The 19350-nt window shown below is 37.3% G+C and overlaps 1 pseudogene; it reads right to left on the bottom strand.

The window, feature by feature from the left end:
• Positions 1-1643: 1643 nt before the first annotated feature.
• Positions 1644-19350, bottom strand: part of LOC127454705 (CAP-Gly domain-containing linker protein 4-like) — an 86596-nt pseudogene continuing 68889 nt past the window's right edge.

Raw genomic sequence — 19350 nt, 5'->3', positions numbered from 1 at the left:
TCTTCCTGAGACGGCTGAGGAAGTTTGGAATGAACCGCCACATCCTCACACGGTTCTACACCTGCACTGTAGAGAGCATACTGACTGGCTGCATCTCCGCCTGGTACGGCAATAGCACAGCCCACAACCGCAAAGCACTGCAAAGGGTGGTGCGAACTGCCAGACACATCATCGGAGGTGAGCTTCCCTCCCTCCAGGACATATATACCAGGCGGTGTGTGAAAAAAGCTCGGAGGATCATCAGAGACTCCAGCCATCCGGGCCATGGGCTGTTCTCACTGCTACCATCAGGCAGGCGGTATCGCAGCATCAGGACCCGCACCAGCCGACTTCATGATAGCTTCTTCCCCCAAGCAATCAGACTTTTGAACTCTTGATCTCCCACGATCAAAATACATCAGCACTGCACTTTATTACTCTTACTCTTATATCTCACACCGGACTGTCATAAATTATATTATTATTATATTATATTCTCTCTTAACATCTTACCATCAACCAACAGCCTGAATGTCAATACAGTACAATACAACCTACTGTACATTCTATATATACTATATATTTTTTTTTTATTGAATAATGTGTATCTATATTGTGTGTATTGTATACTGTACAGTGTATGTTATTATTTGTATATTGTGTTGTGTGTAATTATGTGTATATTTACAATATTAGACTTTAAATTGTGTTGTGTAAATTTTGTTTATTGTAAATTGGTATATGTCTCATCACTGTCATGACTGCTATGTTGATCGGAACTGCACCCAAGAATTTCACACACCATTGCACTTGTGTATATGGCTGTGTGACAATAAAAAGTGATTTTGATTTTTTTCGTTAGGAAGCGTGGGGTGAAATGTCATCTGAGTATCTGGACAAACTGACAGCTAGAATGCCAAGGATCTGCAAAGCTGTCATTGCTGCACGTGGAGGATTTTTTGATGAGAACTCTTTGAAGTAGTTTAAGAAGTTCTGAACATTTTTCTTTTTTTTCAAATTGTAATAGTAATTTTTCACATTATTAATGTCCTGACTATACCTTGTGATCAGTTCAATGCCACTTTGGTGAATAAAAGTACCAATTTCTTTCCATAACAGCAAAATCTGTACATTATTCCAAACTTTTGGCCACCAGTGTATATATATATATATATTTGAAAACTGTATTTTGTGTTTACTCAGGTTGCCTTTGTTTTATGTTATATCTCGTTTGAAGACCTAAAACTATTTGGTATGAAAAATACACAAAAATAGAAGAAATCAGGAAGGGGCAAATACTTTTTCATAGCACTGTAGTTCTATGTTTAAGTGGACACACAATTTAGCCTGGGGTTGTGCAGACTATTTTCTTTAATTATAAATCTTTATTAAAGCCTGCCATGTTGTGTTTAGGAATCCATAGCTCTTAGCTGTCATCACATCACATTTTCTATCAGACAAGGTGGCAAACTCTGGGTAGAAATTGGTGAATTATATAAGAATCTGGGGGAAAATCATTATAACATCTTTTTAAGGAGTGGAAAATAATACAAGCAAATAAATAAAGGAACTTCAATAAATGAAACTTACAACAATTTTATATATATATAGTGTGTGTGTGTGTGTGTGTGTGTGTGTGTGTGTGTGTGTGTGTGTGTGTGTGTATGTTACAGTTTGAAAAGTAAAAGTTAGACCATAAGCAACAATTTTATTCAAAAATAAATTATTTCAGCAAGATAATTTTGTCAGTCTTTTCATTAAGCATTGTGATATCTAATATAAACATGGAGAATGCTAACTTCTCCTGTATTTCCGTGCTTAAAATAGTAATAATAAAATAAAAAGTAAAATAAAATAAATAAATACTAATTGGTTTCTTATAATGCATCATCTTAACAAATGTTGGCTTCTTTGATTCAAAGCTTTCACATACTCAGTTTCTACCCAACACATACATAACAATGCTTCTGGTATGGGTTTAAAAAACTCATGGGAGATCTTTAAGTCTTCATAAACTCTTCATTTTAATCAAATTTGGCCTTTATGTTTACTTAAGGTTTTACTTAAACCCAATAATGTGCAATTTGCTAAATTTGCCATGAAAATAATGCCACAAATGATAATTTCCTTGAAAAAAAAAAAAGATTGGTGAAATATGACATGGGGATTTCATTTTTTGTGTGTGTGTGTGTGTGTGTGTGTGTGTGTTACAGAATTTTATTTTTTAAATATTATTAAAAAATAAAACCCTGATCAAGCCTGTAGTAACAACTGCTGCACTACCGGTGGAAAATGCATGTACAATTAATTTAAGATTCTCTGATTGGACCTTGGATTGTGTTAGCGTTAAATTGCTTATCATTATTCAATTGTATCTGCTCTTGCATCAGATGAAAGATTACAAGTTTCTGAATTGTGTTCTGAAGTGTCCTATTGACAAGAGTTAACAAACTACACTATGCTTCGTGAAACTCCTCAGGGAGGATTTGAGGAGCCGATATAACCAACGTTGCACGTTATTAAATCTTCTGAACTGCTTAAATCCTGCTGTTTTTCAAGTTATTGTCTTCCTCCACATTCCTTTTATCAAAGTGCTCAGAGATTTCTACTGTTTACTTTGTCATATCCCATCTGAACCCAAACCTCCAGCTAAAATTAAAACATTCTCAGCAAGGATTAAAGGAAAAGTTCACCCAAAAATGACAATTCTGCCCTTATTTACTCTACCCTCAATTGTTCCAATGAGTACGTAATTGTTTATGAAAATCAAAAGGAGTGTTTTTCTTGAAAATTTTCTTGATAATTTTTTTCTATTAGAATCTTCATGCAGCTCTTCTCTATACAACGACAGTTCACAGTGAACATTCCTGTCAAGTTTTTGTGAGGAACAGACTTCAATTAATGGCATTATTGACTAATTATCTTCCCCTCTGATAAAGCTCTCTAATCTCATTTGCATCTGCCTTCAGATTCAGAAGATGTGCTTTAAATTTCAGTGAATAATACATTAAATAGCACACATGTTGTATGGACTACCTGTAAGATACTTTTAGTCCTTTTTGGAGCTTGGCAGACATGGTCACTATGTTGTTATATGGAAAAGAGCTGCATGTCAATTCTTTAAAAGTTCTCCTTTTGTGTTGCATGGAAGACAAATGGGTTTGGATATATTGGTGAATAATATATTCCCCCAATACATGATATTTAGTTTGTTCACCTTTTGAAAGTTTTTGTGCAGTTCTGAATAAAATATCCCTTCAAGTTGGCTTAAAGGGTTAGTTTACCCAAAAACTTTTTTTTTAAACTCAATAGGCGCAATTATGAAGAATGTTGACACTGTACTTTTTTCCATACAATGAACACGAATGGGAACTAAGGCTGTTCCTATTCTTAGGGATATATTAATATTCATTAATATTATAAACATTATAGGGATAATATTTTTCCACAGAAAAAAAAAAAAACGTGAAAAAAAAACATCATAAGGGTTTGTGACAACAACTGCCCTTTTAAGTCTTACAACAAATCCATGAAAACAAAACTAACAGAAAGACAAATGGGTTGAGATTTGGGAAGCCCATGCTTCTGGAGAATGTTATGGTCTCAGCTGCTTTCATCGACCAGTTTGGCTCCGTTAATACCACAGTACGTAACCCTGCTGGGTCGCACAAGAACCCCATGGCCAGGACGGCAACTGAAGTAGCGTCAGCTGCCCACAGATCCATCGTTTTTTCCTTTCGGGTTCCACAGCTCAAGGCCCAGCCACATGTAAGGGGCAAAGTTAGATGTGCCAATGTAGCGGATGGTGCCCATCTCATTGCCACTAATTAGCAAGACCTGCATGCCCAGGTGGAATTTGACAGTGCCATCTGAGCCAGAGGAGCTGGTGGTGCCACCCACTCTGTTGGGCCCCATGCCAGTACTGCTGTTTGCTCTCGACGGCCCCCAGCCAGTGTTGACCAGGCTCCATCAGTGTCGCAAGTTACTGGAACGGTTCCTGAGAGAAGATAACAAAAGACAAAAAGCTTTTGAGAATGAGATACAAGGGAATACAAAAAAAAAAAAAATCTATTAGGGGTGGGAATCTTAAAAGGAATATTCCGTGTTCAATTTAAGCTCAATCGACAGCATTTGTGGCATAATGTTGATTACTACTAAAAAAAAATTTGGACTCATCCCATTCTTTTCTTTAATTTTTTATTTTTTTTAAATCAAGGCTACAGTGAGGCACTTACAATGGAAGTGAAGATGGACAATTTTTTGTGTTTAAAGGCAGAAATTTGAAGCATATTATTTCATAAAAGCATTAACATTAACATAAACTCATGTATTATTTGAGTTGTAACATTTTTTAAAAACGTGTTTTATGGTCATTTTAGGGTTTATGGCGTTACAGCGTCATGGCATCGAAGCTGTAAAATTGGACATACAGTGGCAAGAAAAAGTATGTGAACCCTTTGGAATTACCTGCATTTATGTATACATTTGTCAGAAGCTAAATAGATTCAGTAGTTGGCAAACCTGGTATCCAATTAATGAAACGAGATTGAAGGTGTGGGTTAGAGCTACTTTAACTTATAAAAAGCACATTTTGAGTTTGCTATTCACAAGAAGCATCTGCTGACGTGGACCATGCCTTGCAAAAAAGAGATCTCAGAAGAACTACGATCAAGAATTGTTGCTTTGCATAAAGCTGCTTACAAAGTTATCTCGAAGAGCTTATCTATCCACAGTTAGACAAATTGTCTTTAAATGGATACGATTTCGTACTGTGGATACTCTACCTAGAAGTGGCCTTCCAGCCGAGATGACTCAAAGGGCACACCGCAGAATGCGCAATGAGTTAAAAAAGAACCCTAGAGTGACAGCTAAAGACTTGAAGGATTCATTTGAACTGGTTAACATCCCTGTTCATGAATCTGCTATACAGAAAACATTAAACAGGCATTGTGTCCATGGCAGGACACCACGAAGGAAGCCGGTGCTTTCCAACAAAAACACTGCTGCACGCCTGAAGTTTGCCAAAGACCACCTTAAAACTTCACAACACTACTGGTAAAATGTTTTGTGGACTGATGAAACTAAAGTTGAATTGTTTGGGAAGAACAGGCAGCACTAAGTATGCCATAATGAAAACATCATCCCAACGGTGAAGTACAGTGGAGGGAGCATTATGATTTGGGGCTGCTTTGCTGCTTCGGGGCTTGGACCGCTTGCCATCAAAGGGAAAAAATAATTCCCAGGTTTGTCAAGATATCCTACAGGATAATGTCAGGGTGGCTATGCACCAGCTGAAAAGCTAAGTAGAAGTTGGGTGATGCAGCAGGACAATGACCCTAAACATCTAAATAAATCCACTACAGAATGGCTTCAAAAAAAGAAAATCCACCTTTTGGAGTGGCCCAGTCAGAGCCCAGACCTTAACACAATAGAGATGCTGTGGAATGACCTCAAGAGTGCCGTTCACACCAGATATCCTAAAGAATATAGCTGAGCTGAAGCAGTTCTGTAAGGAAGAATGTCCAAAAATTCTACTGGAAACGCTTGGTTGAGATTATTTCTGCTCACATTTTCCACAGCTCTTTGAAAGTTTAATGGGATGCGTTCAATAAAGACACAAAATATTATAATTGTTTGTGTGTTGTTAGCATTGTGTTTGTCTATTTGTGACTTTGATGAAGATGAAATCACATTTTATGACCACTTAATGCAGAAAACCAGCTAATTCCAAAGGGTTCACCTACTTTTTCTTGCCACTGTAACTCTGCACAGAAAAGGTTAGTAATTGATTTTATCACACTAAAGTCATGTTTACATGCATATTGTTTACATTTTGTGGCTATACTTTTTAAACAGTGAGTATTTTAATGTTTATGAATTGGCCCCATTCACTTTTTTTGTAAGTATCTTTCTGGAACCAAGATTTTTGCTTGTGTTAAAGAAAAGGAGGAAAAATTCTAAAGCAATTTTTGTGGCAATCAACATTATGCCACAAATGCTGTCGAGGCACCTCATGATTCAATTAAATTTGGATTCAGGGAGTCACAATCAGATTTATTCGATCAGATTCAGCTCTTTTACATACAATAACAGTTTATACTGACCATGTCTGTCCAGTTACCCAAAATAAAAAAAAATAAAAAATTACATAAAAGCAGTCCATACGACTTGTGCTTTATTCCATAGACTTAGTGTTCTGAAGCAATACTATAGCTTTATGTGAGGAACAGACCTAAATTTAAGTCGTTATTAACTGATAATATTCCCCTCCAGTGAGCAATTAACACAAGAACTGCTGCGACTGGATTATTTAGTCAGCGAGTTGAACCTGAAACCAGATGAGTCTGATTTGTGAATGGTTTTGTGAACCGGATCAACTGATTCATTGAAAAGATATGACAATTCAATCAATTAAGCGAATATTTCTACAATGGATTTCAAGATTTTCAGTGTATAACAACATGAATGTCATAAAGCTTTCAATCATAAAGCTCTCAAATATCATTTGTGTCTGCGATCAAATTAAAAATGGCACATTCATTTTCAGCTGTCATATGGACTATGGACATCATAGTAAAAAAATACAGTACTTTTATGGTGTTGTTTTGTTCTTTTTGGAGCTTGGCAGATGTATGGAAAAGATTCTTTAAAAATTCTTTGTGTTTCACAGACAAATTAACAGCATTTGAGATTAGAACGACCAGCACCAGAATCTGATTCCAAAATGATGCTTGAAGCATCTAAAGTTTTTCAGCAACGGTATAGGTGCCGCAAATCCTTGGCGAGTGAACATGATTCAGTGCAAAAGTCTGTGTGAAGATTCTGAATAAAAGCCATGCTAAAATGTCTATTCTGATCTGCCAGTAGAAACAGAATGAGCGGGTATAATAACCTAGTATCAAAAGTGTTTCTGCAGCTTTTGTTTTGTGTAAATGAAATACCACATCAGAGTCAACTTAAATGTTGTCACTGTCAATCAGCACACATTTTTTCTGTGGCTGCTTGTTTGCACAGTGTAAGTGCACCTTTCATGGTGTATGCCCCTACAGATGCAGTTTTTGCACTGCTGCACACTGCATCACACTTATTTGCAATGATTTGTTGTGCACATGCCTTTTCAACAGATTTATGAATTATAAATAATTTCAAATATTTATTTATTTATTTATTTATTTTTTTTTTTGTGGAGTGATCCAAAAACATATGAGAAAATATTTTGATGCTTCAGTCACTTGTTCTTTTCCCCAACCCCGAATATATCTACATTTCTGCATATTTACTGATAAATTATTACATTTTTGGCATTTTTGCCTTTTTTATTAAAAAGTAGAGTAGAAAGAGGACAGGAAATGATCAGGAGAAGAGGTGGGAACAGGGTCAGGAAATGACAACGGATGACTCGATCCTGCTTAACCCACATGAGCATAAAGGCTCAATGTGTCAGAGCACCTGGCTCATCTCTAAGTCACGGCACCAAAGAGAAATTCTTTCCTTTATAAGGGTACATGCATGTTAACATCATTTCCACCTGCTGACTTGACCTTTCCGACTTGGTTCTCTCTGCATGGCGATGGCTGAGGAAGTGCTTAGTGTGCATCGAATTCCTTAATAAAACAAGCTCACAACCACACATAAGTGAAAAATGGCCACATATATAAAAATAATTATGTTTATTTTATGTGGCAGAACAAAGGAAATGTCTAAACCCTCTCTAGTATTAAAAGATCTGACAGAAGAGAATGAATCAGACAGCGGATGTGTGGGAAGGCTCACCTGTGAAGGAATAGTTCATCCTAGAGGAGGACAGTTCTGACAGACAGTCCACTGAGCCATGAATCCTGCTAGTTAAAACAGAGAATGTTCAATGTTACTTCTTTTGCTGGACTTTTACAACAGACGTTCTGCCAGAAAACTGCCAAGGCACATTATTTTACCCTTGCGTATACTCCGTTAGCAGTCAAACTGCAAATTTATCCATTTCTAAGTAGTGACAGCCACAGGGCTTTATTTGACAGCCACTTGTCAAAACTGTCACAAACAATCTAACAAGAACATATGCAGAAAGAATGAAATTGGAATCATTTTCACGATAGGATACAGAAAATGGAATAATTCACAAATGGACAGGTAAAGAAATCTTTCAAGTCCACATGAAATGGAATTTGCAACCCATTTTACTTGTGTTGTATTTCCGAGTGATACATAAACAAAAAAAGAAATAGGGAATGGAGTCATTTCCTCCATAGACTAATTGATTTTTAATGATAACTTTAAATACAGACCGTGAGCTACTGAAGCCATCAGTCTGCATTATTAAAACGTGATAAAAAAAATGAAAAAATAGTGTTTAATAGCAGAATTCCTGGTAAAGAACTACACTACCCATGTTGCTGGAAAGCAAAGATCCACCAATCAGAGAATCAGAGAAAACAATGCTCTGCAGTGACCGGCTATTTCCATGACGCATTGCGAATGACACAATTGAGTCGGTCACCTTACACTCTCAAACTACTTGTATATTTGTATATATATGCATTTTTTGCAATAAAATGTAAAAATACTCTATACTTTTAATCAACAAGTTTAAATCAATAGCTTTAGATTTTTTTCATCGTTTTTAATTTGATTACATCATTCGCAAAGCTTCATAGGATTGTAGTTTATGCCCCTTTTAAAACATCAAGTACACAGTCTTAAGATTTTGTCTTTTTGTCTTATTTTCAAATACTTTTTTACCTCAAATCAATGTTTGTAATGTTGTGTTCCATTTCGGAGCTGGTTAGTTTGGTTCATGGCTTAGAAATATTTTATGAAGGATTTTTTGAAAAAAAATAATGGGACTAATACTTCCAGAACTAAGATGGCTGGAATACTGGATAGGCACTGTTGCGCTTTATTAACTGGTTTGTGAAAAGTGGGGGTGAATGGAGCCAGACCTGAATGTGAGTTTATGGTAATTTCAACACCACTGGCACCCACTTTTGAGGAGGTTTTTTGTCCCGAAAGTTTAAAGCTGAAGTACGTAACTTTTTTCATCTTAAAATAGTTTCTTCTATTCCAGCTTAAAAGAATAGTTCACCCAAAAATGAAAATTCTCTCATGACTGACTTACCTTTAAGCCATCCCAGATGTGTTTGACTTTACTACTTCAGCAGAACTGAAGTGAAGATTTTTTTATAACTACATTTCAGTTCTTTTTGTCCATACAATGCAAGATAATGGGTGGCATTAGACTGCTGGCTATTTGATGGTCCAAAAGGCATATTTAGGCAGCATAAAAGTAATCCACACAACTCCAGTTGATCAATTAATGTCTTTTAAAGCAAACCGATAGGTTGGTGTAAGAAACAAATCGATAGTTAAAAGTTTTTACCATTAAATCGTTGCTTTACCATTACATAAACCTATTGATTTGCTTCAGAAGACAACTGATTGACTGGAGTCACGTGGATTACTTTTATGCTGCCTAAACCTGCCTTTTGGACCGTCAAATAGCCAGCAGTCAAATGGCACCCATTATCTTGCTTTGTAAGGACAAAAAGAGCTGAAATGTGCTTATAAAAATCTTCACTTCGGTTCTGCTGAAGAAGGAAAGTCAAACACATCTGGGATGGCTTAAGGTGAGTCAATCAAGAGAGAATTTTCATTTTTGGGTGAACTAACCTTTTAATATGCAGAAACAATTATAATCAAGCCATTCGTAGGTACATTTTCTTGAAAACTGTAAACCTGTGACTCTGTGGCACTATGAAAATTCCTGTGTTTGTTTTGAGTGACCCATCTCAAGAGATACAATAAAATTGAGTGAGTTGGGGGCAGGGCTATCTGCTTGTTTTTTATATGGCAGAAGGGGGGCATATTCAGAAAGCTGTTTTGGAAATAATGTTTATTTGTGCAGTAGCACAGAAATGACATACTTCAGCTTTAATATTTAGAGTAAGGTGTTAGCTAATGCTTTTTTAGTGTTATTTCCCATTATTGTTGTACATTTATTGCATTAACAGTAAGCCACGTTAAATTACTGTGTTAACTATTGGTACGATTTTAAAAAGGCTGTTGCCTACAGCAGTAGCCTAAAACCATGAATAAATAGCTATTTGGCTATTGGTTAACATTATTTTCCCCACCCAAACAGCCTAGGTGATGTCAGCAGAAATGGAAAGTTGTTTCAGAGGTTCCAAAAGTTTGTTAAATTTTGATTAAAGATTACAAACACAGAGATATTTTTTCTTTGAAACAACTCGCACAGGTGAATTGTGCACAATAGACCAGGAACATGTATTAAAAACATAAATATGGTCAATATTGCTTTCATGTTGAAAAGAATGACACACAAAAAAGACTGATACACATAATCTGCCTCATTTCTATTACCAAAGGGCACATAAGATGGGGCTGGCAGCCAATTTTATTTATAAATACTAATCAGTTTCTGACGGATAAGTGGGTAAAAAGTATTTAGAGAGCGTAAAGCAGTGGTTAGGGGGGCTCTCCATTGGTTTAGCTGGCAGTGTGTCTGTGGCTGCCCTGAGGGTTAATTAAGAAGAGAGAATGAAAATAGTTTCTAGAACAATCTGCTTATCAGTCAGCAGAGCTGTTTTTACAATGGGAATGAGAGAGAGAGGCATATGGGATAGGTGAATGGTGAATGGTTCTGAATAAGAAAAATGGATAAAAGGAGTGGTAAAAGGAGTGGTGGTGGTGTAGTGGACTAAAGCACTGAACTGGTAAGTGAAAGGTTGTTGGTTCAATCCCCAATAATTTAGTTTGACTGGTGCTTAGTTTTAGATTAAGTATAGCAAGTCACACTTCAGGAAATAAAGTAGCTGACATATCAGTTTCCAATATTATTCCATGTTTACTACCCATAAACTGAAGAAAATATGAGTGGTACTTGCCCATGTAAAACTCACCATCACAATGTTAGGGTCTTGTGGGTGGTTACCTGGGCATTGCAATGCGTTTGCTGGGGTGTTCTGGGTGGTTGATAGGTGACTGCTTACTGACCCAAATGAAAAGAGCCCACCCCGAATCTATACAATATTGCCTCAGCTACAACCACTCAAAAGTTCAATTACACAGTTTAAAAAAAGGGTTTCATACATAAAAATAAAATTATAAAAATTATGCCAATAATATAGCAGAATCTTATTTGAGACCCCATCATGAGTGTTAAATGATTGATCATTTTAAATGTCTTTTGAGGCCAGAAGGCAGGGCGATTTCTTTCTATGGCAGCCATTATGTGCCTCATGCAGAAAAAGACATGCAAATGTCGATGCACAATCTTATTAATGCTTTTGTGCAGAAAGGTCGGAATGTCCGTCCACCAATCAAAGACACAGTCGGCTTGAAATAATTGTGCTAAAAATCAGCAAGATACCAGAAATAAGACTAGGTCAAGATGCGGTTAAGAATCCAAATCCTGCATGACAAACTTGCCTCTGAACTCGTGAGGGAGGGGCGAAGACTCCATGTTTCGGTGAACAGCTGAAGTATCACACTCCTCCAACAGATCCGTCATTCTTTCCGCTCGGCTTGTCCAACTCAATCCCCAACCAAAAGCCTGTCAGGGGCACACACAGTGTACAAACAGGCACATTTTGAAAAATGTAGTGATCCGATTGCCAACCTAAGCTTGGGTAAACAATCTCCAATCTGTCATCTCTCTGCACACTCACAGCCTAAACAACAAATACCAAATCCTGTGATTTGAGTAAATCCAGTTATTCCTCCCAAAAGTTTTGTAATGCTTTGTAATGCAAGGACAAACAAGTACACAGTTTCTTTTCGGTAAACAATGTGCACAACACAGGGTGAGCATTGTCCTGTGAACCAATGAAATAGCAGATGAAGAGGTAAATTGAAAGGAAAATATATTTCACCTCAAGGTTTTCAGTACCTCATCAATAAAAAAGTAAGAGGAGGAGATCCAAGATCTCTCTTAAACATGGATGGCAAGTAATCACTTTTTTTTTTTTTTTGAATCTTTACTTCCTGCAGAACTGAGGGCACTGGAGTTCAGGTCTTGCCCAGGAATAAACTTTAAAATAGCAACATGCGTACAGCAAATTACCAGACCCAATGTTCAAGAGGCTTTGAACGTTTGAAGTTCAAAGCCTGAATAAGCTACTGTTGACCTGTGGTACAAGTTCATTTGTTTCAAGCTACACCAGTTTGTTTCATGATAAAAGTGCAATGGTGATACAAAATTGCATTCAATGGGAATGTGTATGAAGTCAATATAATGCATTAAGTCATCAAGTCTGTTATAACTCCTCCAAACCATTGAATACAGTGGGTCTACTTGAAATCCTACAAAATATCACTATATCTTTTAAACCATAGCCCTCAAATCTTATTCACGCTGGTGCATTGTTTAAATATGGTGGCTCAGAAAGCACTGTAATATGCGCAAGCTTGAATTAATGTGGCAGTGGGAAAGATTTTCAGTGAATAATGACTTAAATGTCAGTCTGTTCTTTATGCAAAGCTATTGTATGGCTTCAGTTGACTTGGAATATTGTGCATGAATCATATGGACTACTTTTATGATACATTTATAGTGTTTTGTCATTGTTTCTGGAGCTTGACAGGGCCAGAAACCATTATCTTTTATTCTATGGAAAAAAAAGCTCTTTGAACAATACATTTATGCATTTTTCTTTTTATGCAGATGCTTTTATCTAAAGTAAATTTCAGTGCATTTAAAGTGTACATTTATGGGTATGTGTGTTCCTTGGGAATCTAACCCATGACCTTAACATTGCTAGCACCAATGAATACAACCAGACCTGTGGCATACTTCCAGGGTCACGCACATTCTGCTAAACTTTTACTGTTGTCTTCTGCATAAAAAGAAAGGCATCTAGGTTTTGAACTACATGAGAGTAGAGTCAATAATAAAAAAATAGTCAGTTTTGGGTGAACTGTTCCATAAACATCAGTAAACACATGGGTCAACAGAGTAACCATTAAGCGAATAATATTTATACATCTGAAAAGTGCAGCAGAGTGGTGGACATAAAATCCAAGCAGAATGACAGGAAAATTGTGTATGAAGTAAATTTAAGTGGCTGAGCTTTTACTCACTTATAAAATTTTTCTATCCACTGTTATAAAAGGCATCTCAGAACATTTATGCTGCTACTGAAATATGGCTTTAATTCATTCAGAGGTTACAGAAAGGAAAGAGATCTGAGAACATTAACAACGGAACAGCTATTGAATTTCTATAAATGTGCAATTAACCTTGACCTGTGCCATAATTTTTAGAGTCATCGTAAACTGCGGGAGGGTGTTAGCAAGGCAGGCGGTTTTACAAGTGTCGTACCTGGTGCGAAACTTGTTTTGCCATAAAATCGGACAACTCCTGCCCTCTGTCCTACCACCAGTACACGCTCACCCAAACGCACCTCTAGGCTTTCATGTGCAATGCTGCTCACTGAAGGGGTCCTGCTGCGAGTGAACCTGAAAATAAAAGTATACTTCATAATGGATGTCAAAAATCAACCATTAGAATACAAATTAACTATAAGAATGAAAATGTATTCCTCTCTGTTATTAAAGTATATCTAAAAAACAGACTCATTGAGACCATTACTATCATCACAAAGCAAATAGTACATTCAAAATATATACATACTTTATACGACAGTTAGTTCTGGTCCTCTAATCTGATAGGGCAAGTGGAGCTCCAAGAGTGCTGTGCCCAGTTACAAGGAATCCCTTAAGTTAAGAAAACCCTTAGTTATAATTGTAAGTGTACTGAAACGTCATGGTTACTGGTGTAACCTCCATTCCCTGATGGAGGGAACGAGACGTTGGTGTTGATGTAGTGACACTAGGGGTCACTCTTGGGAGCCCGAGACACCTCTGGTCTTTGATAAAAGGCCAATGAAAATTGGCGAGTGGTATTTGCATGCCACTCCCCCAAACATACGGGTATAAAAGGAGCTGGTATGCAACCACTCATTCAGGTTTTATGCTGAGGAGCCGATATAAGGTCCGGCCATTTCAGCGGGTAGTTCAGCGTTGTGGCAGGAGGGACCAACGTCTCGTTCCCTCCATCAGGGAACGGAGGTTACACCAGTAACCATGACGTTCCCTATCTGTCACTCACTCGACGTTGGTGTCGATGTAGTGACACTAGGGGTCCCTATACAAAACGCCACAAGGCTGAACTGTGTTACATGAACTGGCGGTGTGTGGTGGGCAGACTTGCTGTGTGCCTCATAGCCAGCACACCAAGTCGACACGTAACCTCCACCAACACAGTTATGAGTGTCGAACGGCCCTTTTTGGGGACAAATCGACTACCCAGAGATAGAGACAGGTTTAACCCAGTCGTGGCCTCTTTCCCCTTCTCTTTTTCCACTCCCTAAAAAAGGAGGGGGATTATCCAACTGGGCCGCCAGGTCTAGTCGGGGGGTGTCCCTCCCAAGGGGAGGACACTGCGGAGACCACACCTTGCCCCAAGAGAGGGGGGGATATTTAAGTGGAAGAGTACATCACATGGTCTTTCCAACCATGTGGAGAGCCTTCAAGGTAGATCCTGCCCAATGGGGGAGGAGTAATACAACATGGAGACTGGGGCAGAGGGGCTTTGCCCAAGGAAGACGCAGTTTGCCAGCAGGGAAATGAATTAGCGGAAGATATAGATCGCATGGGGTTAGCCTTACAGGGAACCGCCACATGCGGAGCACCTACCCCAGAACCAGGCTCTTAGTTAGCGCGTGTACTGGGCCGGCAGCGAGTCTCCCCGAAAACTTGACTGCCACAGGGCTCGGAGGAAGTCAACCAGGGAACAACTTTTGTGAACACTACTGGGAATTAACAGCGCACGTCTTCAGCTCAAAAGGAGGTGGAAGGCGCTATGTGCAAGCGATACACCCGGCCGGCTATCCCAGGCTTATCCGCTTGTGTTGCGTGCCACTACCTGGGATGAAACCGGTTCCACCCGGAGGTTGTAGAACCTTGCAAAGGTGTTGGGTGTTGCCCAGCCCGCTGCTCTGCAAATGTCTGTTAGAGAGGCACCTCTGGCCAGGGCCCAAGAAGCCGCTACACCACGGGTAGAATTGATCTACATGAATATAGCAATAAATAAATGCAATAGTGTGTCCTAAGCAGGTGGGTCATTCCTTGTCAACACAGTTATATTATATAATATTATATATATAATATTATATATATATATATATATATATATATATATATATATATATATATATATATACACACACACACACACTGGCGACCAAATGTTTGGAATAATGTACAGATTTTGCTCTTATGGAAATAAATTGGTACTTCTTAAACTACTTCAAAGAGTTCTCATCAAAAAATCCTCTACGCGAAGCAATGACAGATTTGCAGATCCTTGGCATTCTAGCTGTCAGTTTCTCCAGATACTCAGGTGACATTTCACCCCATGCTTCCTGTAGCAGTTGCCATAGATGTAGCTGTCTTGTCAGGCACTTCTCACGCACCTTACAGTTTAGCTCAGGGGTTGGGGACCTTTTTTCAATAAGGAGCCAATTTTTAAATTTTTGGTAGATGCATTTTTTCGAAAGAGCCATAGCACAAACAAATAATTTACTATTTTCAAAAACAACATTTTTCAATAAAATAAAATGTTTATATTGCCCATGGACTACTCAAAAAAATATTTTAAAAATGAATAGGTATCATGTTGCAATATGAAATTGAGGACACGTGTTTGTGCAGGTATAGGGTTAGGGTTAGGGTTAGATTAGATTTTTAATATCTCCATAAAATTACTTCATTATACATTTGTTCATGAAAAATGTAACTTCCCTTTTGGGCTGGGCGATATGTAAAAAATATTTTAAATGATCATCGCCTTTATAATAGTGCAATATTCGATTATATGGTCAACCTCCCTGCCAAGGGTCAGTGAATATTTTTGCTTTAAAAATTAAATTAATTTATTGAAACACAAAAAACTTAAAAGTCATTTCTAAATTCAAATGGCACTTTAAATGAAACAAAAAAAGCAATTAAAATAACTAAGTGATTAAAAAATCTTATATATAACCACCTCCCCAAATCCAAACATTTACCATCTCCAACGGCACTATTTGCCATCACGCAAGCATCCGTCAACAACAAAATGTGGAAATTAATAATAGCCTACAAATTAAGAATTAAAGACAACTATAACTGTAAAGATAATAATAAACATAATCATAATAAATAAGCCTAATAATTTCCCTTGTGTTCCCAAAATAATGCTGTCAAATGTGTGTTCTTATCTAATGTGTTTGTATTGCATTTTGGTAATACAGTTTATGCTGCCTAAAGTAAAGAAAATAGAACTAAATTTTAGGTTCAAAGTGTGCATGTCTTGTATTACTTTATGATTTAATCACTTTCATCTTTGTTTCTTTAATACAAAGATACCTGTATATATTACTGAACCTGCAGAGTTGCGTTCACAATGTGTAAGAGCGAACTGCTCCCTGGAAATAAAGCGAAGTAAACTCACAGCACCTCACGAGATGATCGGTGATCATTTGCAGTATTCTCATAGATGACATTATTCTTGCAAACAGTTTTCAGATGAATGAAACAGAGAAAAAGGAGTGATAACTCTTTACATGCGCTTGTTCCACGAGACAGGGTCGTGCTGCACGCCTCTAAACAAACACCGAATCAGACACGAGCATTGAGGGCTTTTCTTTTGTCTGTTCTTAAAAATATAATAAAGTTTCTTCAACTTTTGATCTGTCTTTTTGACCAGCAGCATTTCTTGTCATGTGTCACTCCGAGACGTCTTACTGGTCACCCGCCTGTTGCGGGTAGATAAGCAAAATTACCCTTGCATGAAATACATTTGGACGAGGAGCTTGCGAACTGGATTCAGTCTCGTCGAATTTGGAGTGTGGTGGGTGCTATTTCACTCCCTGTGCGCACATAAAAAATAACGAACATTCATAATTCACTCGTAGAAAATGCTCTTAACAGCTAAGATCAATATTTTTTGGGAAACGAGGCCCAGAACTCTATGAATGTGCGTGTCTTGGAGAGGCGCTTTCACTGCACTCGTGAACAGCAGAGCTCCCTGCGCACACATCAAATCAGACGCGCATCAGTGGCTTTTCTTTCATCTGTTCTTCAAAATATAAATCACGTTTCGTCAAACGCACGTCTTCCTGTCTAATTTCTTGTAATATATCACTCCGAGAAGTCTTACAGGTCGCCTTCCACAGTAGCTGGTACATCAGCAAAATACTCCGCATGAAAAATCTGCATTTGGCGGGTGTTCATTTCAAACCTTCTTCACTAGGAGTAGGCTGTACGACAAATTCGGGAGAAAGGAAATCAAAACAGTGTCACTGACTTTGCAATCGCACCCACACTTTCTGCAGGAAAATTATCTCTAGAAAGTTTTAAACGATCATGTGTTGGTGAATGGTGAGACACCTGGCAAGACACTTGATTTTTAACAAAGAGCCACTTGTGGCTCGCGAGCCATAGGTTCCCGGCCCCTGGTCTAGCTGATCCCAAAAAAGCTCAATGGGGTTAAGATCCATAACACTCTTTTCCAATTATCAGTTGTTCAATGTCTGTTTTTCTTTGCCCACTCTAACATTTTCTTTTTGTTTTTCTGTTTCAAAAGTGATTTTTTCTTTGCAATTCTTCCCATAAGGCCTGCACCCCTGAGTCTTTACTGTTGTACATGAAACTGGTGTTGAGCGGGAAGAATTCAATGAAGCTGTCAGCGGAGGACATGTGAGGAGTCTATTTCTCAAACTAGAGACTCTGATGTACTTATCCTCTTGTTTAGTTGTACATCTGGCCTTCCACATCTCTTTCTGTCCTTGTTAGAGCCAGTTGTCCTTTGTCTTTGAAGACTGTAGTGTACACCTTTGTATGAAATCTTCAGTTTTTTTGGCAATTTCAAGTATAGCCTTCATTCCTCAAAACAATGATTGACTGATGAGTTTCTAGAGAAAGCTGTTTCTTTTTTGCCATTTTTGACCTAATTCTGACCTTAAGACATGCCAGTCTATTGCATACTGTGGCAACTCAAAAACAAACACAAAGACAATGTTAAGCTTCATTTAACAAACCAAATAGTTTTCAACTGTGTTTGATATAATGGCAAGCGATTTTCTAGTACCAAATTGAGTACTCAAGGATAAGTTGTTGGAGTGATGGCTGCTGAAAATGGGGCCTGTCTAGATTTGATAAAAAAAAAGATTTTTTTTCAAATAGTGATGGTGCTGTTTTTTTACATCAGTAATGTCCTGACTACACTTTGTGATAAGTTTAATGCCACTTTGGTGAATTAAAGTACCAATTTCCTTCCGAAACAGCAAAATCTGTACATTATTCCAAACCTTTGGCCGCCAGTGTATATATATATATATATATATATATATATATATATATATATATATATATATATATATATATATATATACACACACACACACACACACACACACACACACACACACACACACACTACCGGTCAAAAGTTTTTAAACACTTGACTGAAATGTTTCTCATGATCTTAAAAATCTTTTGATCTGAAGGTGTATGCTTAAATGTTTGAAATTTGTTTTGTAGACAAAAATATAATTGTGCCACCATATTAATTTATTTCATTATAAAACTAAAATGTAATAAAATCAATTTTTTTGAAATTGATGACTTGGACCAAATAATAAAGAAAAGCAGCCAATAAGTGCTCAACATAGATGGGAACTCCTTCAATACTGTTTAAAAAGCATCCCAGGGTGATACCTCAACCAACTTCTTGAGAAAATGTCAAGAGTACATGTCTGCAAATTCTAGGGAAAGGGTGACTACTTTGAAGCATGCTAAAATATAACACAGTTTTGATTTATTTTGGATTTTGTTTAGTCACAACATAATTCCCATAGTTCCATTTATGTTATTCCATAGTTTTGATGACTTTACTATTATTATAAAATGTGAAGAAAAAATAATTATAATAAAGAATGAGTATGTGTTTCAAAACTTTTTACCGGTAGTGTGTTTGTGTGTATATATATATATATATTGGTTAAATAAACAATAAATGATTATAAAAGCCAAACTATTAAATGCTATGGATCAATATTTACTGGGTAATCCATTATTTTGTAAAGAGGGGACAAAATGACAATTTTATACAATTTTATACAACAGTACATTTCTAGTTTCAACATTATTTGGACTTCAGACCTTTGTACTGTTGGACAAGAAAAACTAGCTTCATACCACATGACCCACATTTGCTTTTCAACCATTAAAATTCTATTTAAAGACGGAGTCATATTGAGAGCCCCATACCTCTGGGATTTAACCATATAGGGCCTTTGTTCAGAACCAGAATCA

This window comes from Myxocyprinus asiaticus, chromosome 17 (genome assembly GCF_019703515.2).
Source record: "Myxocyprinus asiaticus isolate MX2 ecotype Aquarium Trade chromosome 17, UBuf_Myxa_2, whole genome shotgun sequence".
Lineage (NCBI taxonomy): Eukaryota > Metazoa > Chordata > Actinopteri > Cypriniformes > Catostomidae > Myxocyprinus > Myxocyprinus asiaticus.
This window is presented reverse-complemented; position numbering and strand designations above follow the sequence as displayed.